The 21,928-nt window shown below is 30.6% G+C and overlaps 1 long non-coding RNA gene across 2 annotated transcripts; it reads right to left on the bottom strand.

Moving 5' to 3' along the window:
* Nucleotides 1-2,693: 2,693 nt before the first annotated feature.
* On the bottom strand, nucleotides 2,694-21,772 carry LOC127722428 (uncharacterized). Of its 2 annotated transcripts, none has more exons than XR_007991724.1 (3): nucleotides 21,734-21,772; nucleotides 15,979-16,173; nucleotides 2,694-2,880 (listed from the first exon to the last, which is right to left on the bottom strand). It is a non-coding gene; the product is annotated as an uncharacterized LOC127722428 (long non-coding RNA). The 2 variants fall into 2 exon arrangements; XR_007991723.1 differs by lacking the exon at nucleotides 2,694-2,880 and adding an exon at nucleotides 14,604-14,788.
* Between the last annotated feature and the right edge of the window lie 156 nt (nucleotides 21,773-21,928).

Genomic DNA, 21,928 nt, shown 5'->3' with positions numbered 1-21,928 from the left:
GAAAGACTTAGAGTATGACAAATATCTGTTGTGGTCACTAAAATTTCTCAGCTTTTCACAAAATTGATGTTATGATATTGTACCTTCTTTTAAGATTAAAAAGTCTTTTAAAATAGACTTATAGAAGGTATTTATTAATTTGTCTTTAAGAAACAAACACGTGTAATCATCAATCGGGGCCATTTGTAGCCGACTATACTGTATGGGTTTTTCTCATAATTGAAGGCCTTAAGGCTGCCTATAATTGCTTACATCTACTTCTTTTGAACTTTGGTGAATAGTTGTCTCATTGGCAATCATACCACATCTCCTTATTTTTAGATACAAACACCTTTCAGAAAGACTGGTTTTCCATTATCTTGAAAAGAGATATATACTGTAGAATACTGTGTAATATTTGTATATTTAGAATTTGACAGGTACAGAACATGTATAAAGCCTATATTATCTATCATATTTCATCGAAACTGCTGAAGACATTTCTTAATTCTTGTCTGACAATGTTAACATAATCTATCAGTATTGAATTTTTGGCATATTTCAGTTTTTTGGACTTTTTTTTTTATTTCAAACTGTTCCCTTTGTTCTGAAGGTAATGAAACAATATTTTTCTCACTCTATGCAAGCAGCTGTAGTTTCGTTTTGTTTTCGTCTTTGCAAAGTTCGTTTTCTTCTAATGTAGATATTGGAATTGTTGATATTTTTAACAGACTCAGAAATTTGCCAATTTTAATAAAATCATTTATGATGCTATTCATGTTGATGTGCGACAAGGAAATGAACTTTGATATATTTTGTAAAAATTGCAGCGCTGGATCTACTCTAGTCATTTTTGGTCCCTTGATAGCTCATTGTTCATCCTTGAAGGTCGTCCTGTAACCTATGATTGCTTACTTTACTATATTGTGTCTTGAATGGAGATAGATCTTGTTTGGCACTCATACCTCATCTTCTTATTTCTGTATACAATGCACGTTTTAGAAAACCTAAATGGGCAACATAGCACCCACTATGAACCGGAGGATTTAAATGATTGAAGATATTGCACATAAGTCAACAGGACAGCAGCCGAACGTTAAAAATACATCTTAGGTATATTTTTGGACTTCATCGATGGACAAAAGTATACAAAATATGTTAAACTATTTACCGTCCCCGCTTTTTATAACAATTTTTTTTTGAGAATACTGAATATTATAACAGTAGTCACTTCATTGGAAATTTCACTGTTTCACGCCGTGAAATTAATGCACAGGTACAATGCATTAAATGGACAAAACCTGTTCAACTACTTTTACAAGGCGAAAAAGGAAAGTCGAATTGTGAAGACAGTAAACAATATTGTTTTAATCTGAGCATGCAAATTGAAGATTATGTTATACATTTTACATTAAACACATTCGCTGAACAAAAACATTTATAACGAGAATCCCAGACACTATATTAGTTGACAGTTTTCCCACTAATTCAACGTGTTTTTAAATGATAATAAACTCGTAGTAGCCCACAATGCATTGTAGTTCATTGAGTCGATTGGTCAATTTTTCAAGGCCATGTTTACCTTCTATTTGGGAAATTACTATGCAAATGTATTCTGACATCATGAATCTAAAGTTCCCGACCTGTTTAATATTAGAATAACTCGGACTTGAGTTAAACGAACAATTGATAGTTTTGCTTGGTGATATGCTATTTTATAGCTATTACTTTTTGGTAACCCCTGTCTTTATTTCTATGTTTTTTAAACATATTCGTTACTTCGAATAAATTTGATTATAGCACCAATACTAGAATTGACGAACATATTATATTTGCAACGTACAATTTTCACTGTAACCAGATTTGTGTTGTATTTACAAACAGTGCATCTGAAAGTATTTCCATGGAAAGATTTTGACTTAGCAAGCCAAATGATTGTATATACTACCTAACATTATATACTTGTATAAACATAGGCATTTCTTACTGTCCACGTATGAAGGTCAAAGTTGCCAAGTTTTTCCTGTTCGACGATATAACATTTGAGTTTCGGATAAAACTACTTGAAAATGTTTAATTATAAAATTGTGTGTTTTATGCATAATTTTCGTTCTAATTATGTATCATTATGGATAAAACCTATCAACTTGACGCACACATTTTAAAACCTAATAATCGGACATTTATTGAAGTAAATTTTATGTGGGAAACAAACAGGAGAACATGTTACATACTTATTGTAGCATTCTCCCTAGATACAATTTGTCGTCACGTTTAAATCAATAGCGAGTTGAACTATCCTTGATCGTTTAGTCATTTCCGCAATCCTGTGGTTAACAAAAACTATAATAAACAAGTTATTTATATGCTAGGGTTGATTTAAAATTTTACATATTGTGTAGACTTCTTTTTGTTGTTGAGGACCTTATTTTATTAATATTGTCAATTTGTGTATTGTTGAATTTCCTTTTCGATAAGAATTGTGCAAAACAACGGCTTAACATATGATATTGATTTGATTCTTTTTTTTTCTGTTTGTTCAAAGGTATTACTGTCTTGATTTTATTCAAGCGTTGATTAAACATTAATTGAAAAAATAATAATAATAATAATAATAATAATAATAATAATAATAATAATAATGTGTCATCAAACATGAAACCTTTAAAAAAACAATAATCCTTTATGAAAATTATTATTTTTATATCGCTTATAACATATTTCTTTGTATTCTGCTTTTTTTTAAAGATAGTTCTCAGGTTTTGCCAAATTTTACTGTAGTTCTTCTTTCGTCCTATTTTGCATATTACTTTTCTTTTCCAAAAGTCTTATGTAGTACAAAAGAAACTTAAAATTTCATCAACATTTTAACAGTGCTGTTTTTCCAGTTGCCTCTAAATTCTGCAAAAAAGAGAAACAGTTTTATGTGTTTGTAATTTAGTTGTCAATTCGATAGCAACACAACGACAAGTTCAAAACAAAAACAAAATCAAAAGTCAAGATCTATGTTACACAGAAAAAATCTTTTTCATGTTAACACCAAAATAAGTCCATTACTTTTTCAACATCTGTACACTACTTTCATATATTGCACACGTATTTACTAAAACTTATTATTCGTGAAATGAGAGTCTTTGGAAAGAGTGTTAATAACGTAAGGTATACATATCATTAGATATGACTATTTACTGTTATTTTGATAAATCAGGTAAACTCAGGTTACCATCACCCCCCCCCCCCCCGCCCCCCGGCCCCCCTTTCCCCCCTTTTGGAAATATATAAACACGTGGTAGTGAATATTAAACTGCATAATTGTCGATATAGAGGATATATATTTAGCTGAAATATTAGAAACATATTTTTGCTACTGCTGTATGATTATTGCGACCTGATGATGCAAAACCATTGTGATATATTGTATACACAAAAGTGTTTTATTAAGTTATAACTGGAACACTCTTTCCAAGTACCTGTATTTTTTTAGATTTTTTTTATGTTGTATTATTTAATAGATTGTACAACAGCGAAATATTATTTTTCTAAACCAACACAGTGATATCATAGTTACGTATTATCATGTCAATTCTAGTGTTCATTGTAATGTAAGTACCTTTGAACAAAAAACACACGAGAGCTCATTTTCCAGATTTTTTTTTAATCAATTTTATTTAATGATTATCTCCCTTAGACCATTACTATTTTAGCATTTATTTTTATAATATTGTATTATTGAGATAACCCTTTGTTCATGAGGAAAAGGGTGTAACTCGTGCAATTAAATATAGAAAGTGCCTTACTTATAAATGTCAAAAGTCGTATGTGTTGTATAAAGAGAAAACTAAAAACAATCTTTTTTTTCCAAGTACATGTATAGTTATTTTGAAGTATATATTGGCAAGGTCATCTTTCTTTCACCATGTACAAAATTGAATTTAAATTTAAAAACATACCATATTTTTCTGTTTGTACTTTTTTTTATTCATACCAATCTTTATTTTAATAAAAGAGCTGCGTCGGATAGACATTCCCTTATGTAAGGGCACGTATACATGTACCTGTATAAAAATTTGATTGATTTTGGAACATTCAAATACGAAATAATAGATGAATTTTGGTCTGTTTTGTAGGGTTCTTTTATCGATTCAATTTTCAAACCGTTACAGACTTTGCATAGAGATGTTTTCAACCCAAAATTAAATTAACAGATGTATTGATATTTATTTGCATAAGGTCAATTTCTTTCCAACGCAGCTCAAATAATACTTCTGCTTTACAGATATACATGGTAGTTCCATCAAATGAATTGAAAATATTTACAATAATTTGTATGTATTAATTATCTCCCTTACACCTCTTACACTTATGATAACTAAGCGATTATTTATTCTATTCATTTAATGACATTTCAGCACAAATATTGATTCAAAAGAAATTCATCAATGAATAAATTGATGTTGTGTTCAAAGACTTGAAAAGTATTTGTTTTTTACATATATTTATACGTTGTTCGGCCCTAAAGAACAAGATTATGCAGTTTTCTTCCTACAAAAATATTTTTTATACAAAAATTACACATAAACAATCACAATCACAAAAGCTTTTTCCTTTTGTGTTGTAGTCTATGACAAATGTACGAGACCGATACAAAAATGTACTAGGAAACATAAGAAAAATAATCTTCTCTGTATGTTCGATTTTCTTATAAAACGACATTCCCTTGCCTTCTGTTAAAATGTGTATAAATATTATAATTGTAAATATATATTTCTAAATCTGTTGTTTTCTACTACGTTTACTTGTACAGCTCAAGTTTGATAAAAAATTTTAAAACATGGTTATGAGGAAATGTGCCGTACAAATAGAGCGATTTGCATACGTTTACATAAAACTGAGAGTCTTCACCTTCAAAGAGTGGTGAAAGATACCAAAGGGACATTCAAACTCATAAGTCGAAAATAAACTGACAATGCCGTGGCTAAAACACCACTACTAACCGTATATTAAAATAAAACACGATCACTAACCCCATATTAATTATACAGGGTCTCCATGTGTTCACTTTTAACCAATGATATTCCTAGAAATATATAGGAGGTAAGATAAAGTATCTTACATATATATTTTTAATTGTTTGTTGGAAGCTTATATATGTGGTCGATGCATATGCAAAAATAGAATATTCCTTTAGACTTACCTAATACATGTACTCAATGCTATATTAGGAAAAATTATAATGCATCAGCAGTTATGTTCTTGTCTTTTTGTCGGTCCTTCTCAAAGACGTAAATATTACTGCTCAATTAAGAAAAATGAAATACTTGTTTAAAAAAGCTTCAAGTAATGCAAGTTTCCATAGATGAGCAGTCAATTCATTCTGATTAACCAACATTTTGAACTCCTATAAAACTAGAAAAAAAAATCATGTTTATAACGTTGGCTTACATTCTTTTATTTTTTTTCAAACATAAATATATGCTTATATTGAATTTGATATCAACACACGTGCCTATATCTTACTTAAACTTTCATCTCCTTGACGTCCAGGTATGATTTTTTTCCCCATATTTTGATAGTGTGACAAAAAACAACGATATCACCTACAACAAATTATTTTGTTCTTTATGTTGCTACTTCATTGATGTGTATCTATTATCATTTGTAACTGTTGAAAGAGGCATATTGAATGCTTTATAGGTGTTGTATTGACCAAAAATAAGACACAGCGTGTGATGTTCTATATGTTTGGCTTTCACGACTTTTGATCACTACCGTATGTAATAAATTTTATTCAAAAACAAATTGTTGAAATTGTCGGCAACAATAGTTTCGATGATTTGGGTCCTCATTAATCTTTAACTTTGAACTTTATTTTGGCCTTTTGTACTCTTTTTCGAGCATCACTACGTGTCTGGAGTACAATACTAATCCTGGTAGCTATGATGAGTTTATTAACCAATATTGATGGCCGTATTATGATCTACAGCTAATCCCACTTCATTTGGTGTCTGGGCGATAGTTGTCTCCTTGTAAATCATAGCATACCTCCTTATATTTATACTGATTAAGGCTATACAATAAACAGGTGTTGTAGGCACGTACATCATATCATTTGCTTTATGACGTTTCCAATGGAAGCTATCTAGAAAAATATGTTTTTGCGTATGTGTGAGTGTGCAATTATCATAAGGGCATGCTGAAAACCTTTTTAACAGATAATAGGATTCCAAAGATGGATTACATATAAATAATTGAACGATAAACCAGAAAACGCCACACAGAGAACAAAAGATAGAACAACACACACCTTTCAAAAATTAGAAGGAAACAATTTTATGGAATTATATGCGACTGTCATACAAGTAAGAGGTTTTGGTAGCTATAAAACCAGGTTTAATCCACCATTTTCTACATAAGCAAATGCCTGTATCAAGTCAGGAATATGATATTTGTTTTCCATTCGTTTAATGTGTTTGAGTTTTTTGCCATTTGATAAAGGACTTTCCGTTTTGAATATTCCATAGTTCTTTTTTTTGTTATATTTCTTTTGTCAGATGTATTGAAAAGGTAAGCAGTTTCAGTAACACTCGTCAAGCTGCCCATGACAGTTTAAAAGCTGATTATAAGTTGCATTTGTTATTGTCATTGGGTGTTTTCTTAATTTGTTATGAAGCAAAACAGCAAAAATATTTGTTTGCGCATTCGCATTCATTCGACAGAAAATTTATAGGTCTTATCTTAATGCATAGGATGTATAGCCGTCGTTTTAATTTAGAAAAACCTACCTGTGCATGTTTTTGACTTTAAGGTCTGTATATGCATAAGCTACATTAACTATTAATTGTTGTGTCCTTTAGAACTTACACTACAACTCTCCTTTTCAGGTGTCTGCATGGCATCCTGAAAACATATGAATAGACAATTGACCAAAAAAAAAACAAAAAAAAAAAACATTGGATACTTTTTTGATTAAAAGAAGACACAGGGTATATCTATGTGTTACAACAATCCTTTACCAGGTTCAATCCACTATTTTCTACATAAGAAAATGCCTGTACCAAGTCAGGAATATGACATTTGTTATCCGTTCGTTTGATGTGTTTGAGCTTGTGATTTTGCCATTTGATTAGGGACTTTCCGTTTTGAATTTTCCTCGGAGTTCAGTATTTTTGTGATTTTACTTTACCACAAAACAGTACAATCTACATTGAACTTTGGCAAATAATGCGCTTCAGCATGTTGCATTGTTTCAGGAGAACGCAAATGTACATTCTTACATAATGCACATGTTTTGAACTATTGTCACATTTAGAATTTTTGGTGGTAAAGTTTTATTCTGAAGACGATCAGAACTTATTCTATGTTTATCAATATTGTTAGTTATTTGATTAAAAACAGCGCATAAAAAGGATAAGATAAAAATATGTTTCTATATACTGACTGTTTTTTTGGACAAGCATTTAAATGCACATCATGTGAGCAATTTGAGGGGAAAATGAAATGAAATAGTGGTACTCAATTATGGTTTCTATGATCTAGTAAAAAAATGTAATGTTTCGTGCTGTCATAAGGAAGGAAAACTTATTAAAACTCTATTGTTTTATATATTCATTTACTCCTGATTTTGATCAGGAATAAGTTAATATATAACACAATAAAATATTCGTATACACTCAATACCTTATGAATGTTGTCAATGAAAATCAAACTAAAATCGGGAATTGATCAGCGTAGGTCTTCTAGTGATTTTGTCGGTCCTTATCAAATATGTCAAAAGTGGTTAAGAGCACTGCTCAGTTAAAAAAATGAAATACTTGTCTTAAAATGCATCAAGTAATGCCATTTTCCATAAATGAGTACTCAACTTGTATCATAAATCGAGATTTTTAATTCTGCAAATAAAAATGAAGAAAATATCTTGTATAATATGTTCCATTATTTTGCATTTTAACTGTAGCCAGGGTTGTGACGAATAAAAATCATGATTGGTGAAAGAATTGGGCAAAAGAAATATAACGGTTCGACTTCGTCCATCTGGTTAATTTTGTTCCAGGTTTCTCGGACTTTTTTCCTCATCAGACAATACTCAGATTTCACCTTGAACTTGTCACGTGTATCAATTTTGACAGAAAATCAATAATAAGCTGATTACATTTGATAGCACTCGGCAACAATGGTCTAATTGATAAAAGTGTTAAATTTATTGTTTAATGAAAACATGAGGTAAAACTGCGTTACATGTCACCTAAAGGATAGTTTTAACAACTTTGATAAAAATATTTGTTTTGAAGAGGGTACTTCACATCGTTTTAGCGGCGCACCTGTTTTAAGTAAGGTTGAACGTCTCAAATTTTACTTTTAACGACGGACCGGAAAAGAAACTTTTGTTTTGAAGAAAGGGTTCAAAAGTAAGAAAAATCTCTAATCTTATTTCTTTTTTTTTAACTAGGCAAGACGTATCTAATAATCTGAAGATAAATCTTGTGTTCCAAGGAGCAACATTTTACTGTTTCGTTTTGTTATCTCTTGTGTTTAATTATGACAATGTAGGTTATAAAATAGATATGAAGAATAATAATAAAAGAAATAATAATGTTGCAAAAGAGGGACGAAAGATACCAGAGGGACAGTCAAACTCATAGATCGAAAACAAACTGACAATGCCATGGCCAAAAATAAATTGCAAACTGTAATTGTTTGTTAGCAAGAAGGAAAACAAGTCCTAAAAAAATCTGTTAGTTGGCCGAAAAGAAATTTAGAGTTGCGAATAAAATATTGATTTGGGAAAGAATTGCGAAAAGAAAAATGATTGAGGAGAAACCCTGCCCCCAGCCCTAAATTAGCATGCTTTTACCCAATAAGCTTTTATTTGCCGTTTATTATGTTCATCAATTTTGTTTGTTTAAATTTGAGATGCTACGTATACAGTTATATGCAAATGGCACAGATGATGATCAGATGATGATGTAAGGCAACAACAACATACGGTTGTTGTTGACGTATACCCAGAATAACCAAATATTCTTAGCCTGCATTTGTTGTATACGTGTAGACAATAACGATATATATGTTTTCTATTTCATTATTTCAAACAGCAATAATTAACATAACGTGAAATGTACAATGTCAGCTGGATCATATTAGATTGTCAGTCAATGTTTACACTTTATTTTGCTCTATGATACTTTTAACTTATTGACGCCTGTAACTCACCCTTCTGCTTTTATCCCCGGATTGTTTTCGTTATCAAAATAAACTGTTGAAATTCGCTGTTTTTACAAGCAGATATCTACTTATTGAAAGCCATTTTCTACTTCAAAGTTTACATCATATTTGTTTTTGAATTGAACTATGTTTACGTGTGACGAAATATCAATCATTTATTCTGTATATTGTATTTTTAGATTTTATGACTAACTTCCGTATACGTGTACACGTGTTTCTCTTAGGTTTAAACGCGATTTAATGCAATCTCATCATGATTATTCATCATTAATTATTAAAAAATACATTGAATTTAATTATAATTATTCCTTTTGTAAATGCCGCAACCTTTTGTTTTACTTTAAATAGCTGAGTGGTCTAAGTAGTTCTATGCGGAAGTTGACTTCGTCTCCAATTATTATTGCAAATTTTCCTGGCAAAGGTTCGTAATTTTCTCCGGACACTCCGCTTCCTTTCACCAATTAAAACTTGATGCCACAAACTAACCAATAGTGATGAAAGTGGAGTTGAAAAGCAAACCACTAATTATTGAATAAATCTTTGCTTTTTACTTTCTTTTTCTCTGCACAAGTTCTCCGAAAAGGAAAGATATATGATACAATAGGGTAAATATTTTTTAAAGAGTATTTGCATAAAAATTAAAAACACCAAGTGCCTAAAAATGTTTGTTTACATGTCAATATAAAGCACAAATACGCAACGCCATAACTGTTGGAAATTTTATCATAATTTCAGTTTGGAAATAGAAATGATCATAAGAATGTCAATACTAAGAAAAAAAATAAATATAACATTATATGTTCCATTTAAAAACGCCCCCTTGAATCAATAGCACGCAAGAGGTTATTTTCAGTTAGCTTGCTTGCATGGTCAGTTAAAAGTTTGATAAACTTATATAAAAATATTAAGTGTAATTATATGTCCTTTAACATACATGTATAATTCAAAGTCCTGAATTATTTCCGTAAAGGTAGATACATTTAAGAGGTTTATCTAGCTCTAACATCAAGTTTAATCCACCATTTTCTACATAAGGAAATGCTTATACCAAGTCAGGAATATGACAGTTGTTTTCCATTCGTTTGATGTGTTTGAGGTTTTAATTTTGCCATTTGATAAGGGACTTTCCGTTTTGAATTTTCCTTGTAAATCGGTATATTTGTTATTTTACTATTTATGTAATGTCAAAACTTTTAAACAGTTATTATGAAAACTAAACTTGAAGATTTACATTAAACACACAATGTTTACTGCTGTACCCCAATTTTTGACATGTTTACGTATTATGTCTCAATGTTTGTTTTGTGTACACTTTTTTGTCAATATAATGGCATTTTATGCGACTGTTATACAACCAGGTTTATTCCATGATTTTCTACATAGAAAATGCATGTACCAAGTCAGGACTATGACAGTTTGATTTCCATTCCATGAGTTTTTGATTTGTCCATTTGATAAGGGACTTTCCGATTTGAATTTTCCTTGGTGTTCGGTATTTTTGTTATTTTACTGAACAATTAACAAAGCAAACTCTTTCACTTATTTTCATACAAAAGAGATCAAATTATTTCATATTTGTGACCGCGAATGATCAGTGTTTCCGTTAGATACATGGCAATACTATCTAGATGTAATGTTTTCAATTAATAATATTTAAATTACATGTATCATTGTTTATGTAAACAATATGTGTATTACATATTTCATAGTACACAGGACATGTTTACCTTTTGTAGCAATACATATCCATAGCCGATACTTAAACAGCATAAGACAAGTTATGTAATGTGATGAAGACGAATTGCAATCACCAGCTAATCAGCTGATTCTTAGGATGAATCATTTCCGTATGTACTAACCACAGAAAATGGAATTGTTTTACTATTTATTTTTCATAATTTATTTTTTATTTTTACTTAACTTTAGTACATTCAACCTTGACAATCGGTTGCATGAAACTTACTCCGCATATTTTACTATCCGTTCACAGTTTCGGCAAAAGTATGCAACCAGAGTAAATTCAGGATACACATTTTATATCTGTAGGAATACAAACTGACAGATATAAATCATTTAGCAAAACATATGCTTTTTGTAATATTTTCATAATCAAATAATTTCAGCTTCTGTTTGCAACTTCAAGATAAAATAATTCCTATGCATTTGAACAAAATTGAAGGTATAGTGTATAGTAGTTTATACTGTGACGTTTTACAAATCCAAGTGCTTCAATCATAAACGTGATCAATTCATTTTTAACAGGTCGGGAACACTACCTTTTATGGATATGCATACATAAGCAATCTTATGTCCTCGCACATGTAATTGTTTATTTACGTATGACGCAATTTTTTTTACCTGGGTTTTTGACTAATCCACTAAATGAGTAACAATGCATGATGCACTACTACGTGTTTACAATGAACCGAGAACACGTGTTATTTACTGAAATACAACACATTTTTTCATGCATTAACAATTTTGCTTAGTTTTTCATTTTTTTTCCACATTTATAGCGAAGAAACGATGTTTGAATTACCCGAAATATAGCCGTTAATATGATTGCTGATGACACGGAGATTTCAGGTATTCGTCCACAACACAGCAACGAAATAACAGTGAAAAATACAATTACCCATAAGAAAAACTTTCATTCAGATAGTTGAAAAAATAAGGGATCCTTAAATTTTGGGTTCGTAAAAAAGGGGAAAGACTTAGAGTATGACAAATATCTGTTGTGGTCACTAAAATTTCTCAGCTTTTCACAAAATTGATGTTATGATATTGTACCTTCTTTTAAGATTAAAAAGTCTTTTAAAATAGACTTATAGAAGGTATTTATTAATTTGTCTTTAAGAAACAAACACGTGTAATCATCAATCGGGGCCATTTGTAGCCGACTATACTGTATGGGTTTTTCTCATAATTGAAGGCCTTAAGGCTGCCTATAATTGCTTACATCTACTTCTTTTGAACTTTGGTGAATAGTTGTCTCATTGGCAATCATACCACATCTCCTTATTTTTAGATACAAACACCTTTCAGAAAGACTGGTTTTCCATTATCTTGAAAAGAGATATATACTGTAGAATACTGTGTAATATTTGTATATTTAGAATTTGACAGGTACAGAACATGTATAAAGCCTATATTATCTATCATATTTCATCGAAACTGCTGAAGACATTTCTTAATTCTTGTCTGACAATGTTAACATAATCTATCAGTATTGAATTTTTGGCATATTTCAGTTTTTTGGACTTTTTTTTTTATTTCAAACTGTTCCCTTTGTTCTGAAGGTAATGAAACAATATTTTTCTCACTCTATGCAAGCAGCTGTAGTTTCGTTTTGTTTTCGTCTTTGCAAAGTTCGTTTTCTTCTAATGTAGATATTGGAATTGTTGATATTTTTAACAGACTCAGAAATTTGCCAATTTTAATAAAATCATTTATGATGCTATTCATGTTGATGTGCGACAAGGAAATGAACTTTGATATATTTTGTAAAAATTGCAGCGCTGGATCTACTCTAGTCATTTTTGGTCCCTTGATAGCTCATTGTTCATCCTTGAAGGTCGTCCTGTAACCTATGATTGCTTACTTTACTATATTGTGTCTTGAATGGAGATAGATCTTGTTTGGCACTCATACCTCATCTTCTTATTTCTGTATACAATGCACGTTTTAGAAAACCTAAATGGGCAACATAGCACCCACTATGAACCGGAGGATTTAAATGATTGAAGATATTGCACATAAGTCAACAGGACAGCAGCCGAACGTTAAAAATACATCTTAGGTATATTTTTGGACTTCATCGATGGACAAAAGTATATAAAATATGTTAAACTATTTACCGTCCCCGCTTTTTATAACAATTTTTTTTTGAGAATACTGAATATTATAACAGTAGTCACTTCATTGGAAATTTCACTGTTTCACGCCGTGAAATTAATGCACAGGTACAATGCATTAAATGGACAAAACCTGTTCAACTACTTTTACAAGGCGAAAAAGGAAAGTCGAATTGTGAAGACAGTAAACAATATTGTTTTAATCTGAGCATGCAAATTGAAGATTATGTTATACATTTTACATTAAACACATTCGCTGAACAAAAACATTTATAACGAGAATCCCAGACACTATATTAGTTGACAGTTTTCCCACTAATTCAACGTGTTTTTAAATGATAATAAACTCGTAGTAGCCCACAATGCATTGTAGTTCATTGAGTCGATTGGTCAATTTTTCAAGGCCATGTTTACCTTCTATTTGGGAAATTACTATGCAAATGTATTCTGACATCATGAATCTAAAGTTCCCGACCTGTTTAATATTAGAATAACTCGGACTTGAGTTAAACGAACAATTGATAGTTTTGCTTGGTGATATGCTATTTTATAGCTATTACTTTTTGGTAACCCCTGTCTTTATTTCTATGTTTTTTAAACATATTCGTTACTTCGAATAAATTTGATTATAGCACCAATACTAGAATTGACGAACATATTATATTTGCAACGTACAATTTTCACTGTAACCAGATTTGTGTTGTATTTACAAACAGTGCATCTGAAAGTATTTCCATGGAAAGATTTTGACTTAGCAAGCCAAATGATTGTATATACTACCTAACATTATATACTTGTATAAACATAGGCATTTCTTACTGTCCACGTATGAAGGTCAAAGTTGCCAAGTTTTTCCTGTTCGACGATATAACATTTGAGTTTCGGATAAAACTACTTGAAAATGTTTAATTATAAAATTGTGTGTTTTATGCATAATTTTCGTTCTAATTATGTATCATTATGGATAAAACCTATCAACTTGACGCACACATTTTAAAACCTAATAATCGGACATTTATTGAAGTAAATTTTATGTGGGAAACAAACAGGAGAACATGTTACATACTTATTGTAGCATTCTCCCTAGATACAATTTGTCGTCACGTTTAAATCAATAGCGAGTTGAACTATCCTTGATCGTTTAGTCATTTCCGCAATCCTGTGGTTAACAAAAACTATAATAAACAAGTTATTTATATGCTAGGGTTGATTTAAAATTTTACATATTGTGTAGACTTCTTTTTGTTGTTGAGGACCTTATTTTATTAATATTGTCAATTTGTGTATTGTTGAATTTCCTTTTCGATAAGAATTGTGCAAAACAACGGCTTAACATATGATATTGATTTGATTCTTTTTTTTTCTGTTTGTTCAAAGGTATTACTGTCTTGATTTTATTCAAGCGTTGATTAAACATTAATTGAAAAAATAATAATAATAATAATAATAATAATAATAATAATAATAATAATAATGTGTCATCAAACATGAAACCTTTAAAAAAACAATAATCCTTTATGAAAATTATTATTTTTATATCGCTTATAACATATTTCTTTGTATTCTGCTTTTTTTTAAAGATAGTTCTCAGGTTTTGCCAAATTTTACTGTAGTTCTTCTTTCGTCCTATTTTGCATATTACTTTTCTTTTCCAAAAGTCTTATGTAGTACAAAAGAAACTTAAAATTTCATCAACATTTTAACAGTGCTGTTTTTCCAGTTGCCTCTAAATTCTGCAAAAAAGAGAAACAGTTTTATGTGTTTGTAATTTAGTTGTCAATTCGATAGCAACACAACGACAAGTTCAAAACAAAAACAAAATCAAAAGTCAAGATCTATGTTACACAGAAAAAATCTTTTTCATGTTAACACCAAAATAAGTCCATTATTTTTTCAACATCTGTACACTACTTTCATATATTGCACACGTATTTACTAAAACTTATTATTCGTGAAATGAGAGTCTTTGGAAAGAGTATTACGGCTAATGTATGCATATATATATTTTCTATCGATACCACGTGCCTGTGTTAGGTTCACACAATACCGACAGTTATTAGTCCTTTGTTTGTCTTGTTTTTATATATATGCTACTAATTTATTAACCGACTGTGATGTCGGAGCGTGAGAATATTGATAACAAACAAATATCATAAGATTTACCCAGGAACCACATAAGGAATAAACATATATAGTTTGGAAGTGATATCAGGATATAACCTTTGCTTAAGAAAAAAACTCAGTAGTCTTTTTTTTGGTACAAATTAATCGAATTGTAAAGTCTTGGATTGTATACTTGATGTAAAGATTTTCCTTTTAGTATTTTTGTCACTGTAGGACTTTTTTTTATATCGATTCAGAATTTGTACAATATTGGAATCTTTAGACATGTTCCTTTTGAAGTGAGCTCTGTCTAGTTTATATCATGGAAATGAAATGACATTCCATTTCGGTAGACCTTTGATAAATGCGAAACATGTTTTAACTGACCATTTATCCTAGTATATACGATGAATATTCTGTATTTATTTTAGGATTTGTCAGTCGGCATACTTATATGCTAAATTAAACTTTTCTTCAACGTTTGTTTTAGGTTTTGGATTTTTAAATAGTTTGGCCTAGACCATCATTAACGATACATACATTAACTGTCAAAATGTGCTTCTTGTGAAATGAATTTGCTACCGTGAATAAAATTACACGCTTAAAACATCACAAAATGAGTGATGTACCTTTTGTAGTGAACAATTTTGATCAAAATTCATAGAATTTGTACAAGTTCTGCATCTCTACGTATACTTTAATCAAATAACTTCTAAAAAAATAAAACTATAACACCCACTAAAGACATTTTAGCAATCTTTTTTTTTCTTTTTAAATGTTGGATGGATATTAAAGACTATTGTATGTATCTTATATTTACCTTTCGGATTGGAGTTGTATTTCCAAGTTTTATGTGGATCTCATTGGGTATAATCCATAGGAATGTCCCTTCCCTGTGGTTCTTGTGTACAGAGTTAAACTCATCATTGGGTATAATTGGTATTGTTCCGCCAATTCTGATAGACAGGCTGTTTTTCAACCCTATCAATCTTTTCTCACAGAAACAGTTCCCATTCTGAAAAAAGAAATGTAAAGAATCATTTTGTGAATGATATATAATGAGTGCTTTAAATTGTACTTATCGAAATATACAGTTAAAAGCACAAATATATTTTGAACGAATAATTTGATTTTGTATTTGTACTAATCATGCTAATAAAAAAGCATATACATCTTATCGTAAAATTCGTCATTGTACACCCAGCGGATATTTTATTTAGCGTCTATCCCTTTCTAGTCCACTTCGCAGCGATTTCATTTGGCGATTTTCTAATTTACTTGATTTAGTTAAATAAATATTTGCGTTATTTTTCTACTCGCGAAAGTCGCGAAAATAAGTTGGTTTACAGTATACGAGCATGACATATAAGGGGAAGGTATGATGGGTAAGGGTAGTTACCTAACCCTTGATATCGCAGAAAGAGTAAAATTCACAAATTCTTTCTATACTTTAGTAAAAACATGTAAACGAAAATGAAAATAAAGAGTTTGTCATTTTACACCTTGTCTATTATGGTGGTAATAATGCTTTGACCTCAATCTTTAGTGTTGTATGTCATCCTAATATTTCTCCGGCACTCCGGCTTCCGCCACCAATAATAAAAACTGACCGCCACGAAATATCCTGAAAGTGGCGTTAACAACAGATCAATCAATCATGATTATAAACTTGAGATTGATAAAGTTTTTGCCTACTTTGATCTGAAGATCTGTGCTTACATTTTAAACTTTTGCGTTCGATCATGTAGAAATGTAAAAAGGAAATGTTTCAATTGTTTATCGATTAAATTTGTCGTTTTGTATTTTTGTTTCCTTCTTCTGCCATGGCAGTGTCAGTTTGTTTTCGACTAAAAGAGTTTGAATGTCCTATTAGTACCTTTCGCCTCTATTTAAATTCATTTACAAATCTACTACGGTGTGATCGCTTTTTACAAAATGTAACTTATCAGCGAATTTCATGGTGTTCTTTTTTGATTTTGATTAATTGTTCTAGCTTAGACTTGAGAAAACTCTCCACAAGAGACCAAATGACGTAGAAGTTAACAATTATAGGTGTCAGTACAGGTTTATTTGTCGATATGCATTTCTGCATTTTGATGCGGATCTGGATTTTTACACTTTTAATTTGTGAGCATTTTTATTAGAAGAGCATAATAATTTGTGAATTTCACGTTTTCAAAAATTTTAATCTATTATCATGATTATGTCTATATTTATATAAAATGATGTTAGTTTTGTTTATTTTAGATATCACAGAATAACTAATTCAGCAAATTTTGTTTATATTTTACAGAATTATAAAATGAAATTGCAATGTTCATCCAAACACACATGACAAAAGAGAAACAACTCAAATCAATATATATGAAATAGTTATTAAGCAACACAAGCTAGTTGTGCTTGTTTAGCCTTTAGACGTTGCTGTTTTAATTGTATATGGTTTGATTATGATAATGAGTTGTAAATATATGTCTAAATAAAGATAGTTTTGATGCTCATAAGAATATATTTTGAAATGTTACATTTCATGAACTAATTCTTTTAGTTGCTTTAATCCAAGGAGTTTAAGATTTAAACTTTTAAACAATATTTCCAGGCAATTCAGCATAGTGTAATATCCTTTAGTAAACAGCAAATTATGCAAGGTAGGGGTAGATGTAGGATTGGTCTAGGGTTATTAAAAGCAGTACAGAACACTTGGTCCATTCACTACCATAGCGGGCGTTCAAAATTGCTCCCGACTCTTTTCAAATTAGACAAGATGCACTCCTTAGAATATGTAGTAAAAGTCTCCCAACAATGCAAACTTAACGCATGAAACCGTACAATGTAATTTGTGTCTGACAATATAATATACGTTACAACAACACAAGCATACATCAGATATATTATCATTTACATCTTGTTAAAGTTCAAATAAAGTGTAAGTTCTTATCCTCTGTAGTCCAGTTTGTACTAATTTGAAATAACAAGAATTCCACGTGTTACAATGGTTGATTGGTTGATTGGTGTTTGGTTTATGTCAAATTGCAAATATTCATGCATTATCACGATGAAAACAAACATGACAAGTAAACAAAATGTTGGTCCTGTAAAAATATTACCTCGGAATAGACTACCGACAGATCCCTCAAAGAGTTGTTGCAACAGTACTTAACTTGCAGAGTGTTTGCCACTCCCTCTAAACGAGGCATCGGATTTAAAGTCCCAATTGTGATCTGTTGTGACTTCGTATTTACACATCCGACACAACCAATAAGACGCCCAAGTTTGTTAGGAGTTTTACTGCCGATCTAAAGAAGACCACAAGTGACAAATTTTCTATTCCCCAGTCACCCTTGGTATACTTTGTAACAACAGTTGAAATATATGACGACCCCAGTCATCCTTGGTGTTCCGTGTAACAACAGTGAAAATATATGACAACTCAATTGTGATGCTAATTATACGAGACAGTATATATGTAAATGTGTTGGAAATAAATGTATATTTACCATTGCTGCTGGCAGTGTATGTATGTCTGATGTAAGGGTTTTCCCCAAAATTCGCGCGCTTTTGAATGAGTACTCTGCAGCAAATGAAACGTAGATGGTTTACCGAAAAAAAAATACAAAAGTAAAATGAAATATATTCAAGAATATTTTAAAAACAAATAATTTATCAAATGCAACTTAAGAAATGTGTCATATTCACCATGTTTACTATTTGAAAATTCTAATAAAAAGAGGGCGCCACTTGCATCGAATACTACCTATGGACGACATGAAAACACTCGGTCATAAAAACAAAAGAAGATACTTGATTTTCATTATAGTTTCAAATATTTCAGTCTGGTAAGTAAGAAACATTTAACCATAATTTGTTAAAGCATTCAATGCTATTATCAAAATAGAAAGTTGAGGTTTCTGGTGGAGTATTGGCACATTTTCATCAAAAGGGGGGATGGAATCAGACTTCTAATCGATGAAGATGGTACTAGTTTTTACCCTAAGTACGATAAAAATGAGTATGGTTAGATTAAATGAATTAAACAATAACCTTGCTTTTGACATGTAATACTCATTTTATGGTATTTATTTATTTCTCTTCAATCATTGATCCAGGCTCAGCTCGCTTGATAAAATGAAGAACTGAATTTAAAACCTAATAAGCTTAGAACTGAAATTAAATATTTGCAAGAACGGGTGTAGGCAACAAAAATCAGACACCAAACCCAACAAATGAAGTCAGGAACAGAACAAAAACCTTTAAGTTATGGAAGAATAACAAAACACAGATTACTACATGTATTACTCGAAACACCCACATATTAAATTGATGCCTGATGATAAAAAAACATGATTACCATTTTAAGGGGGAAATGCTGCCAGGACCTTGTTTCAATTCTTATTTTTTTTTATTCTAGCATCAGAAATTAATCTCTCATTGCAATCGAAATGTACATGCTACTTAGGATGACAAAACTAAATATAAAAAATGATACAAATTATATATTTATAAATTCAAACTGACGGAAATACACATTACCATAGATATTTGTGTACATGATGTAATACACAAGGTCAAAGGCTAAATGTATCTATTTGAAATTTTAGTTTAAGGTGTGAAATCTGATTGTAAAATTGAGAATGGAAATGGGGAATGTGTCAAAGAGACAACAACCCGACCATAGAGCAGACAACAGCCGAAGGCCACCAATGGGTCTTCAATGCAGCGAGAAACTCCCGCACCCGGAGGCGTCCTTCCGCTGGCCCCTAAACAAATATGTATACTAGTTCAGTGATAATAGACGCCATACTAAACTCCAAATTATACACATGGAACTAAAACTAAAAATGATACAAGACTAACAAAGGCCAGAGGCTCCTAACTTGGGACAGGCGCAAAAATGCGGCGGGGTTAAACATGTTTTTTGAGATCTCAACCCTCCCCCTATACCTCTAGCCAATGTAGAAAAAACAAACATACAACATACGCACAGTAAAACTCAGTTTAAGAGAAATCCGAGTCCGATGTCAGAATAGGAAACAAAAGAAAATAAAGAAAATGACAATAATACATAAATAACAACAGACTACTTGCAGTTACTGACATGCCAGCTCCATACCTCAATTAAACTGATTAAAAGATTATGTCGTCATCATATGCATATCAGGCACAATCCCTCCTGTTAGGGGTTTAGTATACATACTTTATTCTTGCAAACAATGAAGCAATCATGATTTCATCTTTTTAAGAAGGAAAAAAAATATAAACGAATATGTTCATGTGAAACTAAACTTAAAGCATGTCTACCCTTTTCACTTATATAATCAATCAATAGCAAAGCTGATATCCATATTTAGTTCGGCACCGAATGCCAACTTTGGAAAAAAAATAACACCACATTAACAATACAAGTTCCACTGTTATGTTGGTTCTGATCAGTGTTTCACGCGACTCATGTCATTTCATTGCACTCTTATACTTGAAATATTGGTTTTTGCAATTATATAAATTTTAAGATGATCTTTCTATTTCTAGTTTTTATTTCCATAGTACTTACACATTTATGTAGAAATTGTCTAGTGAAACAAAATAACAGCATTAAAATTGTATGTCTTTTCCGTCTTTCTTTTGCTTCCTTTTACATACAGACTAAGTTTTAAGAGTGTGGTTAAAATAATATTACATTATAGACATTTCCCCAGATTATTCATTGAATTATTTCTCTTTGATCGTTAGATACAAAAACATTCAAATCAAATCCTACAAATTACAACACTGCTTCTGGAAACAACAATAATCGATAACACGTCTGTGAAAAAGTTCAACAAATAAAACTGAAAAAAACTAGTTCTTTCAGTTGTTTCATAAAGTAGTATTTCTTCTTTCGGAAAGAAAATGAAACTGGCTACCTCCTAACAATTTAAGTTCTTTGTGTAATGAAAAATCAGCAGTGACTCCACTGACTTAAGCAATTAATAATTGTTAAAACAAAGAAATGCAGTAGTTTAAAGTGGACCAGATCACAAATCTTCGAACTACAACAAAAAAATACGCTTATGGTTTGCTGATAAAAATAATAATACACGTGTGTAATTCATATTTTCAAATTTATAATGTTACAAATATAATAACTTTTGTATTTGTTTTTGAGAAATTTTTTTTTAGGAAAGGAAGTTATAGTTAGATAAGTCAATTGAGATTTCAAGGATTTGAATTTTCTATTTTAAAGCAATTGTGTCAGGTACTTTTGAGAGTAGTATTTGTTTGTATGCGTTTTCTCCAAAAGATACAAGCACCTAACGTGCAAGTATAAAATGATAAATTGAATTTGTTTAACTCATTATATTTGCAATAATTATTAATAAACCTTCCAAAAACAGAACACCTAAATCAGTAAATTGAAAAAAAGTAAACACTACAGTTAGAAATAACAAACCAATGATTTTGGATTAATTAATCAATTCATCTTTTAAAAATAAAGAAAGATGTGGTATGAATGCTAATAAGAAAACTATCCACAAGTGACTAAATGATACATAGACTTTCATGTAAGTTATAAGTTTAAGCTGATAAAAGTATATTCTTACCTTTTGTGTGTGTTACAAGCTATGACCGCTTATTATTTGAATTCTTATCTTTGTCATAATTTATATTTAAACAATCGTTTTGATTGGACGATACAATTTGATGCACCCATATTCAATTTACCAATGTTTAAATTTTTTCTTTTCTTTAAAAAAATAATCCTGCATATCAAAGAGTGCATCTCAATTTCTACGAAA

The sequence above is a fragment of the Mytilus californianus genome, unplaced genomic scaffold (assembly GCF_021869535.1).
Source record: "Mytilus californianus isolate M0D057914Y unplaced genomic scaffold, xbMytCali1.0.p SCAF_12, whole genome shotgun sequence".
Classification (NCBI taxonomy): domain Eukaryota; kingdom Metazoa; phylum Mollusca; class Bivalvia; order Mytilida; family Mytilidae; genus Mytilus; species Mytilus californianus.
This window is presented reverse-complemented; position numbering and strand designations above follow the sequence as displayed.